The sequence below is a fragment of the Mustelus asterias genome, chromosome 3 (genome assembly GCF_964213995.1).
Source record: "Mustelus asterias chromosome 3, sMusAst1.hap1.1, whole genome shotgun sequence".
Taxonomy (NCBI): Eukaryota; Metazoa; Chordata; class Chondrichthyes; order Carcharhiniformes; family Triakidae; genus Mustelus; species Mustelus asterias.
Genome location: NC_135803.1, coordinates 30,089,990 through 30,102,222, shown reverse-complemented (window position 1 = coordinate 30,102,222; position 12,233 = coordinate 30,089,990).

Below are 12,233 nucleotides of genomic sequence, written 5' to 3'. Positions count from 1 at the left end.
AGAGAATCAGCAGAGATTTATACTATGGGGGGGGAGGTGGTGTTGGAATGGAACAAAGGGAATGTAAATGAGGATACAGAAGGCTGAGGAGGTGCTAAAAGTGTGCATTAAGTGATCAGAATGCATCAGTGACAGAACAGAAGTACAGTTCGTTAAAGGACTGCCAGAGGAATGTGGCAGTTGCCCTGAAGGGGAGGTGGTGGGAGGGGGTAAGAAGGAGAGCTGGAATGGTGAAGTGGAAAAATGGAAGTGAGAGAGAAGGAAGGATGATAAAATGGATGACTGAGATGAAACAAAATGGAAATGGGGTGAAGGTGGAGGAGAGTTCATGCTCTGAAGCTGTTGAACTCAATGTTGAGTCCAGAAGGCTGTAAAGTGCCCAATCGGGAGATGAGGTACTGTTCCTCTAGTTTGCATTGGGGTTTGCTAGAACATTGCAAAAGGCCAAGGATGGACATGTGGACAGGTGAGCAAGGTGGTGTGTTGAAGTGGCAAGCGACAGGAAGGTCTGGGTCCTGCTTGCGGATAGACCGAAGGTGTTCAGCAAAGGGTCAGCAAGTCTGCATTTGGTCTCTCCAATTAGAGTAGACCACATTGGGAGCAGCGAATGCAAAAGACCAGATTGAAGGAGGTGCATGTGAAGCGCTGCTTCATCTGAAAGGGGTGTTTAGGATCTGGGATGGTGAGCAGGAAGGTGGTAAAGGGGCAGGCGTTGCACCTTCTACAATTGCATGGGAAGGTGCCGTGGGCAGGGGGTGAGGTGTTGGGTGCGATAGAGGTGTCCCGGAAAGAACAGTCCCTGTGGAATGCTGACAAGGGGGTGAAGGGAAGATGTGTTGAGTGGTGACATCATGCTGGAGTTGGCAGAAATGGCAGAGGATGATCCTTTGAATGCAGAGACTGGTGGGGTGAAATGTGAGGAAAAGGGGGATCCTATCCTGGTTCTGGAAGGGAGGGGAGGGGGTGAGAGCAGTGGCCCGGGGATGGGTTGGACGCAGTTGAGAGCCCTGTCAACAGCAATGGGTGGAAAACCACGATTGAGGAAGAAGGATTACATTTTGGTAGCACTATTTTGGAAAGTGGCATCATCAGAACAGATGCGACAGAGGCGAAGGAACTGAGAGAATGGGATGGAGACCTTACAGGATGTGGGTTGTGAAGTGCTGTAGTCAAGGTAGTTGTGGGAGTCGGTGGACTTGTAATGGATACTAATGGACAGTTTATCACCAGAAATGGAGACAGAGAGGTCAAGGAAGGAAAGAGAACAAAGAACAGTACAGCACAGGAAACAGGCCCTTCGGCCCTCCAAGCCTGTGCCGCTCCTTGGTCCAACTAGACCAATCGTTTGTATCCCTCCATTCCCAGGCTGCTCATGTGACTATCCAGGTAAGTCTTAAACGATGTCAGCGTGCCTGCCTCCACCATCCTACTTGGCAGCGCATTCCAGGCCCCCACCACCCTCTGTGTAAAAAACATCCCTCTAATATCCGAGTTATACTTCGCCCCTCTCACCTTGAGCCCGTGACCCCTCGTGAACGTCACTTCTGATCTGGGAAAAAGCTTCCCACCGTTCACCCTATCTATCCCCTTCATAATCTTGTACACCTCTATTAGATCTCCCCTCATTCTCCGTCTTTCCAGGGAGAACAAGCCCAGTTTACCTAATCTCTCCTCAGAGTGTCAGAGATGGACCATATGAAGGTGATAGATGGAAATTGGAAGTAAAATTGATAAATTTTTCCAGGTCCAGGCGAGAGCATTAAGTAGCACCGAAATTATCGTCAATGTACCAATAAAAGAGTTGTGGGAGGGGGCTGCAGGAGGACTGGAACAGGGAATGCTCCACATAACCCATAAAGAGACAGGCGTAACTGGGACCCATGCGAGTGCCCATACCTACACCTTTTATTTGGAGGTAGTGAGATGAGTTAATGGAGAAATTGTTGAGTGAGAGAACCAGTTCAGCCAGACGGAGGCGAGTGGTGGTGGTGGATGAGGATTGTTCAGAAATCTGTTCGAGGAAGAAGCGAGGAGCTTTGAGGCCACCCTGGTGGGGAATGGAGGTATAGAGGGATTGGACATCCATGGTGAAGAAGAGGTGGTAGTTTGGGCCGGGGAACTGGAAGTCGTTGATATGGCATAGGGCATCAGAGGAATCGTGGATGCAAGTGGGAAGGAACTGGACAAGAGAGAGAATGGAATCAAGATAGGAGGAAATGAATTCGGTGGGTGAGGAACAGGCTGACACAATGGGCCTTCCAAGGCAGTCCTATTTGTGGATTTTGGAAAGGAGGTAGAAGCGGGCTGTCCGGGGTTGGGAGAGTGAGGTTGGAGACTGTGGAGGGAAGATTTCCAGAGGAGAGGAGGTCATTGACAGTCCCGGAAACAATGGCTTGATGTTCGGTGATCGGGTCGTGGCCCGGGGGAGGTAGGAGGAAGCATCCGAGAGTTGGCGCTCAGCCACTGCGAGGTAGAGGTCACTACGCCAGACAACAACAGCACCACCCCTTGTCGGCGGGTTTGATAACAAGTTGAAGGTTGGTCCTAAGAGAGTGAAGTGCAACAAGTTCGGAAGGAGACAAGTTAGAGTGTTTGAGAGGAGTGGAGAAATTGAGATGGCTGATGTCTCATCGAGAAATTGAGTTCTCGATGAAAAGATCAAGAGCGTGCAAGAGGCCAGAGGGAGAGATACAGGTCAACAGGGAATGCTGGAGGTGGGCGAAAGGATCTCCTGAACAGAGGGAGGACTCCGGCCCAAAGAAGTGAGCACAGAGATGAAAGCAGCGGAAGAGGAGTTCTGCATCACGTGAGCCCGAAATTAATTTGGGTGAGGATACAAGGATACGAAGCCGAGTCCTTTGCTGAGTACAGCTCAGCCTCAGAGAGGGGCAGGTCACAGGGTATGGTGAATAAGCAGCAAGGGGTGGGGTTAGGACCAATGGGATCTGAAGGATGGGAGGAGGTGAAGGGTCCTGGGTGAGTGTTGGTATCAATGAGTTGTTGGAGCTTGTGTCCCTCAACACCCTTGAAAGGAAGAGAAAAAGTTTCTTGTTAATGTGTTGGATGAGGCAAAGAATGAAGTGAAACTGGGAACCAGGACAGCTTTGAGAGGGACAGCTTCTGGAGGGAGATATCGAGGGTGTGCATATGGAGGCCCATGGCACCGAGTGTGGATCTCAGGTTATGGCGAGAACAACAGTCTGAGGAGCATTGTATGTCCTGGAGATACCTGTAATCCTGAGTGGATTCAAAAGATAAGGGGTGGAACTTCATTTGGAATCCACATGGGGTGAGACAAACACAGTTACTGAGGAAGGAAAAGCGGCTGTGAAAGCAAGTTTGGTGAACACCTTGTTGAACACCAGGAGAGAAATGGAAAGCAGTGATGGTACTTATGCAGACTTGGCCTGTGGAATGGGGCCCATTGATATTGTGGTTTTGACTGAAAGTTGGCTTGCCTATGGAGTTACCATGCACCTTATTAATGCCTCCCCACCCAATACACCACACTGTAATTTGGTGTCTACTGTATACTGAACTTTACATTTTTGCTACTTCTGTGCCATTTTCTCCATTGAGTAATTTACATGTCCTTCACCTCTTAAAAAATCATAGTTGTCTGCCACCATTTCACATTATTCCTCTCCTTTAACACCAAGCTTTCTCTTTTTGCTCAACTCTCATCTCCTCAAAATCTCTTTCCATGTTTGTACTCTCCCAACATATTTATGATCACACAAGAACATGAGAGATGTGAGAAGTACACCATACTGCTCATCAAGTCTACTCTGCCATTCAATGTGATGATGACAGGTCTTGGGCTCCAGTTCCAATCCCCCTCCCCATTTCCCTTCATTGCCTGCGAGACCAAAACTCTGTCCCAATTTTAAATATATCCAGCAATGTAGCATCCACATCCCTCCGGGGTATTGAACTCGAAAGATTAACAACTCTTTGATGCAGAAAATCGTTCTCTCAGTCCTAATTGACTGACTCCTTATTCAGAGATTGTTCCCTGTGATCTAGATTCCCCAGCCAGTAGAAATAACCTGTGTCTTTCCTGCCAAGCTCCTTCAGTACCTTATATTTATATCACCTCTCATTCTTCTAAACTCCTGTCATCTTAGGGACCAGTTGTATGAACCTTCACTGTACTGCCTCCAGTGCAAGTATATTCAATATAGAAACCAAGCTGTTCACAGTCCTCCAGGTGTGATCTCACCAAAGCCTGACACAATTGTAGCAAGACATTTTTATTCCTGTACTCCAATTTTCTTGCAATAAAGGCCAACATGCCCTTTGCCTTCCTAATTGTTTGTTTTATGTGCATGCTAACGGAGTTCCTCTTGCAAGCACATCAAGTCTTTCTAAGCATCAGGATTTGCAAGTTTCACACCTTTTAAAAAAAATTTCTGCTTTTTTTTCTTACAACAAAAGTGAATAACCTCACTCTTTCCCCACATCATTCTAGATATGTCACCTTGTTGCCCACTCACTTAACCTGTCTATATCTCCTTTCTGCCTGTGTGTGTCCTTCTCACAACTTGCATTTCCATCTAACTTTGCATTGTCAGCAAACCAGTACTCAAATAAAAACAGTGCTGGAAAAACTCAGCAGCAGGTCTGGGAGCAGTGACAGAGCTAACCCGAAGAACACCAATCTGTAGTGTTAGGGAAGAGAGTTTGTTTAAGTAATTTATATTTGTACTGTGTTAGTAATAAGGTACAAGTTTATATTTTAAGTTTAACGTTGTGTTTCTGTATTTGTGTGCTAAGGGTTATAGCTTCTGTTTGGTTAAGTTTCAGTTTCACTTTAAACTTTGCCCGCATTGTAGTAAGTTTTATGACATAAAAGCAATTACACGATTCGAAAAAAGCTAAGCTGTTGCTTAGCAACAAGAGATCCACACCGTGACAACAAGTGTCAGTTTTAGACCCAGGTGACCCAGAAGCAAGGTGCATACCACAGGCATTGTCAGTACAGGCAGGACAATACAGAGGAACAGAAAGAAAGTCCCAGGAGCTGAAGAACAACGTCGCAGAAACCAGGGAATAGGACAGAAGAGAATTTCAGGAATTAAAGGAACAAAGAACAGAAATTTGGAAAAAGGGTTCTGTTCATTGAAGTCAAAAGGAGAGAGAGGGGCTCCGAGGTGGAAGGGCTACACCTTGAAGACCTGGAGACATCGGAAAGCAAAAAGCCAGCTATCTGGGGGTAATCAAAAGGTTTGTGACACCTTAATACAGTCGTTGAAGCAGTAGTTCTGTTGGCGTGACTGGATATCTGAGAGATTGCATGGAAGCTTGAATGCATATGGTGAACCAAAGCAGAGCAATAGCTTGGGTCCAAAGATGTGCGGGTTAGGTTGATTGGCCATGCTAAAAATTGCCCTTAGTGTCGTGCGATGCGTAGGTTAGAGGGGTTAGTGGGTAAATATGTAGGGATATGGGGGGAGGGCCTGGGTGGGCCGAATGGCCTCTTTCTGTACTGTAGGGTTTCTATGATTTCTTCTATGAAAGGAGGTTAAAACCCTGGAGTGGATCCTTGGTGAAGGTATCAAGAGAAAGTTGTTTGGGAGAAGATTCCAAGGCATGTTTTTCAAGAGTGAAGATTGGAAACCTTCTTGTGGAAGACAGAACTCCAATGAGACAGTTGGCTCACAGTGACAAGCATCTGGGGAGGAGAATTGATGAGAAATCCACAAAAGTTGCATTGGGTGGCATCTGTCACTTGGTTTCAAGGTATGGGGTGTTTGATCACATTTTGCCTATTGGTTTACATGGACTTTGTACTTGCTGAGAACATTAGAGGGCAACATGGTAGCACAGTGGCTAGCACTGCTGCCTCACAGTGCCAGGGTTCGATTCCCGGCTTGGGTCACTGTCTCTGTGGAGTTTGCACATTCTCCCCGTGTTTGCATGGGTTTCCTCCGGGTGCTCTGGTTTCCTCCCACAATCCAAAGATGTGTGGGTTAGGTTGAATAGCTATGATGAATTGCCCCTTAGTATCAGGGGGACTAGCTAGGCTAAAGGGGGGATCGGGCCTGGGTGGGATTGTGGTCGGTGCAGACCCGATGAGCCGAATGGCCTCCTTCTGCACTGTAGGATTCTATGATTCTGAGTATAAGATCAATTTTGTAACTTTGGTTATCCATACAAATCTGTATACATCTGTAAAGATATAGTTGGGGTGAAGGAACAATGTATTATAATTAATCTTTTCTCATTGAATAAATGTTTTATTCTTTTGTTTAAAGTTCATTGGCAATCCTGTGACTCTGTTCACCATGTCTTTAAACAAAAAGACCGTATTACACGGATAACAGGTGTCTTTCTACACAGAGTAAAAAGTTCAAGTTAGTGTGATACACTTTGCAGTCATCCTGGTAGATGATTCAGTAGATTCGACATTTAAAACAACCCAAACTGTTCAAAAGACAGTAAAGCTTGGGAGCTGTTACTGATCACTCAAAAAAGTAGGAAAGCCAGACCAATAAGAGACTAACGTTTTTTTCACACAAACTCCAAGAGCCTGCAAAGTTTGCTAGATGCAGTTTGGGAAAAATGGGAAATTATCCACTTTAGTAGAATAGAAAAGCAGAATATTATTTAAATAGAGACAAGACATAACACCCAAGGACAGAGGGATTTGAGTATTCTCATACAAGTCCAGCAAGTAATTAGGAAGGCAAATATAACATTGGCCTTTATTGCAAGGTGGAATGGAGAGTAAATGTAGAACAGTCTTGCTGCAACTACACAGGGCATTGGCAAGATAAATACATCTTTCAATTTATTTATTACGGCACAAGTAGGCTTACATTAACACTGCAATAAAGTTACTATGAAAATCCCCTAGTTGCCACACTGTGGCACCTGTTTCAAGGCTTCATTCTATGATCATCTTGCTGGTGCCAGTACAGAGCGAGACTGCGGATAGTTGGGAACCTGTCTCTGGGGCAGGGAATTCATATGGTGTTCGTGGAAGTGGAAATGACTAGGGTTGGGAAGCATTTTCCGATCAGGGCCAGTGTGATCTCCTGGACTCGTTTCGATCGCCTCAGGGGGTCGGAGAGGAATTTCCCAGATTTTTTTCCCCCATATTGGCCCTCGGGTTTTCACTCTGGGTTTTCGCCTCTCCCTGGAGATCACATGGTCTAGAATGGGGGGGTGGGGGTGAGTTAATAGGTTGTGATGAACAAAGCATCGTAGCTGTGAGGGACAGCTCGGTGGATAGGATATTGGTATGAAGATAGGCTGGAAAATTGGGCGGGGATCCTGGATTCAGGATTCAATCCTGGACCGGGGGGGCGGCGCGGGCTTGGAGGGCCGAAGGGCCTGTTCCTGTGCTGTATTGTTCTTTGTTCAGGTCACAGAGAATTTAGTATGGCCAATGCACCTAACCAGCACGTCTTTTGGTCTGCTTATTTAAGGAAGGATAGAATTGAAAGCAATCTGGAGAAGGTTCAGTTGATTCTAGGGATGAAGGGGTTACCTTTGAGGAAAGGTTGACTAAGTTGGGAGCTATAATCATTGGCATTTACAAGAATGAGAGGTGATTGATTGTATTAAAACATATAGAATTCTGAGGGCTCGACAGGATAAATGCTGAGAGGATGTTTCCTCTCTTGGGGGCATTTAGAACTAGGGGTGTATAGTTTGATTTTCTTTTCTGAGGATCATGAATATTTGGAATTCTCTATCTGGAAAGGTGTGGAGGCTGTCATTGAGTATATTTAAGGCCAAGGTGGACAGATTTTTGAACAATAGGGGAGACAAGGGCTATGGGGAGTAAGGGGTTTGGGGGGGGGGGTCGCAGGTAGAGAGAGGGGAGTTGAGGCCAAAAATCATATGTCATGATTTTTTCTATGGAAGAATATGTAGTCCACTCCTGCTATATCTGATATCCTTAGGTCAGTGCTAGAGACCATCTAGCCTTGAGACCCAATTTAATTGTTGCAGCTCCATGATGGTGCACAATTTTAGTCCCTACCAGGAGAAAAACCGAGGAAGGCATTTGACTTATCTTGATTTATTTATCACATGTTTAAGCATCCAATTGTTTCTCAAGGAGTCCATCGGAAAGTCCAATTATTTTATCTATATAGTATTTCCTGCGATTAGTTCTTTGTACTTCAGAAACCAGCAATGAGCTAAATAAAGAAGTGTGGTCTGACCAGAGCACTGTACAACTTCCTCCGACTTATATTTTGGTTAAATGATTCAGTATTTCATTGACTATGTTGATTGTAACTCCATATTGTTCAGTTTATAAAGACTCAGACATCTCTCAAGTTCTTTACTTTGTTGCTGATGGTATGGATAGGCAGGAAAAATGGAACATAATGTGAGAAAATGTGAATTTGTCCACTTTGACATCATACTATTTAAATGGAGACTGCAGAACTCAGTTATGGAGGGATCTGGGTGTCCTGCTGTATGAATTATAAAAAGCTAGTATGCAGATACAGCAAGTGATTAGGTAGCCAAATGGAATGTTGTCATTTATTATAAAGGGAATGGAATGTAAAAGTAAGGATGTTTTGCTATAGTTGTACAAGACACAAGTTTTGTTTTTCTTATTTAAGAAAGGATATAAACTGCTAATGCATTGAGAAAGGTTATTTGATCAGTAGCTGGGATTGGGGGTATCTTGTGAGGAAGACAGGCTGGGGCTGTATCCATTGAAGAATGAGACGTGATTTTATTGAAACACAAGATCCTGACGAGACTTGACAAGGTGAAAGGATGTTTCCCCTCGTGGAAGAGAGGTCTCCCATTTAAGATGGAAGTAAGAATTTTTTCTCTTAGCAGGGTCCTGGGTCTTTGGAACTCTCTTGCCCAGTGAAGGCAATTAATATTGTTAAGGTGGGGTAGATTGACTTGGGAGTAGGGTGGAACGTGGAGTTGAGGCCACAATCAGATCAGCAGTGATCTTAGTGAATGTCAAAGCAGGGTCAAAGGGCTGAATGGATACGCCTGTTGCTAATTTAGCTGTTCATATTTCAACACGAATCATAGTATGTGTGTTAAACCATTTCTTTCTCGAGTGCAATACTTTACATTTTGCCACATTTAATCTGCCAATGTTTTACTTTATTTAATGCATTGTAATTCTTCATTTCCACTCACCTCCTAATTTGGCATCGTTTGCAAATTTGATGAACTGAGTTTCCAAATCCAAGCCATTGATGTAGGTAGCAGTTCCCCATAGCAGCAGGAATTGCAGTTCAATTCTGGCCTTGGGTGACTGTAGAGTTTACATGTCCTCCTCATATCTGTGTGGGTTTCCTGAGTGCTTCAGTTTCCTCCCACAGTCCAAATGTGCAAAGGTTAGGTGGATTAGCAATGGTAAATGCATGGGTGGGGTTACAAGGATAGACCAGGGGTTGCCTGGTTAAGATGCTCTTTTGGAGAATCGTGCAGACCAAGTGGCCTCCTTCTGCACTGTGGGGATTCATGGTTCTTTGATGTAAATTAGAAATAATAATTGTTCCGTTAAAATAATTGTGAAGTAATGCACTTTGGTAGGACAAACAACAACATCTTTATCTTAGAAAAGAAAACTGAATGGGGTAGAAGAGCAAAGATCTAGGGATACGATAAACAAATCGGAGGCTTGTTGGAGATCTTTAAAATTGAAAGGGTTGGACAACGTAGGCGCTGCTTCTACTAATGCAAGAACCTAAAACTAGGATGCACAAATAGAAATGTTAATACATTCAATCAGGAAATAAATCGGAGTCTTTATGGCACAGAAGGAGCCCATTCAGCCTCTGCAGAATTAGAATGTTTAACTCAAAACATAGCTATTTGACTCAACCACTTGCTATGTTTTTCTAAAAAAAACACATCAGTGCATGACAGAAAAGGAATTACAAAGATATGTTGTAAAGCTGAGATGAAGCATATGGAATGGGAGCAGATTCCCAGAGTATAAACAATAGCACAGATTAGTTAAACTGAATTACCTATTTCTGCATATATATTCTGTGATTCCATACAAGACAAAGTGAAAAAGCTCACCAATATGCCACCTGGATATTTAGAAATGCTGGCAGAATGCAAATACTTCAGATCTGAAAATGCTTTACAGAAGTGTTTTTTTGCATACTTCACCATGTGCACTTGTGGTATGCAAATCACAGCTGTATATAATTTGTCCTAAAGCCTACACTCTCCAATCAAGTTTCTGCCCTTGCCGCAACACTGAAACGGCTCTAATTAAAGTCAGCAATTACATTGATTGGTATCAGTCCTCATTCTTCTTGAACTGTTTAGTAGCCTTTAACACACTTGATCATACCACCCTCCTCCATCTATCCTCTCTTGTCCAATTGCATGCACCTGCCTCCCCAAGTTTCAATTTTACTTATCTCAGCCAGAGAATCTGCCACAATGACTATTCTTCCTGCCATCAAATGGTTATCTCTGGAGTCCTCAAAGGAACTATCCTTGGCCCTCTATCTACATACTGACCCTTGATAACAATTATCTGAAAACAGTGTCAGTTCCCACATTTACATTTAAACAGCCCACCTCACCACCACCATTCTCAACCTCTCCACTGCCTTGATTATCAAGCTGCTTGTCCAACATTGAGCTTGGACGAACAGAAACATCTTTCAATTAAACACTGGAGATATGATGTCACACCTTTAGCACCCACTTCAGCCAATTCAATGACAGGCCAAGCAGAATAACATTCAGTAGCTGAGTGTATTGGACGCAAGGATACAGGTCCCAGCACCTACCTGGCTGTAGTACCCAAGACCTCACCTTCTTGGAACTGTTCCATGTACAGATACTGTAAATAGCATCTGTCTCACAATATAGAGAATTGCCCATACATGTCCTGTCCACACAAAGCGACACAAATTCAACCCAGTCTTCTCCCAATCAGCAAACCAACAGGGAATTGTTAACAGTGGATTAAGTAATCTAACCTTCATTTGTTTTGCCACATCTAGAACAGTATATTTAGTTTTGGTCACCTCATACAGAACTAGCATTAAATGCTCGGAGGTACTACATTTCACTTAGTTGTCAACCTCTGGAATAAATTGTCAGAAAATGCAGTGAACAGATATACTTGAAGCATTCAAGGAGCTAACTGCGAAAATTGCTGAGAGACAAATCTCTACATACAGAGGGTGGTTTTACCATCACGTGTTACATCACTCAGGTACTATCTTCTCTTGGAGCAAGTTTAATTCTGCCACAGTATTGACATCAAAACATACAAGAGGTCACTCAGTCCCTCAAGCCTGCTCCACCATTCAATAAGATCATGGTTGATCAGATTATAATCTCAACACCACATTCCTATCTACCTGAAAACCGTTCACCCCCTTGCTTATCAAGAATTATTTGGCTCTGCCTTAAAAATGTTCAAAGAATGCTTCCAGTGCCTTTTGAGAAAGGGTTCCTAAAACTTATGACCCTCAAAAGAAACCTCTTCATCGGTCTTAAAACAGGCAACTCATTTAACCTTCAGATCTAAATTTTCCCACAAGAGAAAACATCCTTTCCATATCTACTGTCAAAACCCTTCAGGATCTTATATTTCAAGGTTATCATCATTATTCTGTTTGGTTGAGGCCCTCAATCTACCATTTTCACAACAGTGATTAGTTAACTCTGTATTCCTGTTGCGACAGATAGGAGTGGAACCACAAGCTACAAGATCAGCACAGGTGAAAAATGTCAGTTGGACTTTAAAGACCAGTCATTGCCTGCCCATTTTGATTTCAACATTCTCATCCATGTTTTCAGATCCATCAACAGCCTTCGGTGATCCCATTTGAGCTCTCTCATCAGATCTTTAACTGAGCCTGTATTCCTTTTACTTGTATGGTCTCAATTTCATCACTGATCTTTCAATTACCAAATCCTTGCTTTCTGGAATTGCAGCCTCCAGACTCTGATTTGTTGCTTTTTTTGCTACTTTAAAAAAGGTCATCAGTTTCCTTTCGTCCCAATTCTTGTTCACTGTCTCTCCCTCAATCAGCACAAGAGGCGCTGTTCTGCACAAGGTATGCACTATTTGTTGCATTTTGGTAGGTGTCTCCATTCCATACCTGAATGGCAGGAACACACACGGAATGTTTTCTCCTGCCTGGAAAATACACTGGTGCCATTGCCACAACTTCTGCTATATAATATACTTCACTCCACATCTGAATTTTCATATAATTATGCACCTGGACTCGAGTCCATTTTTGTAAAAAATT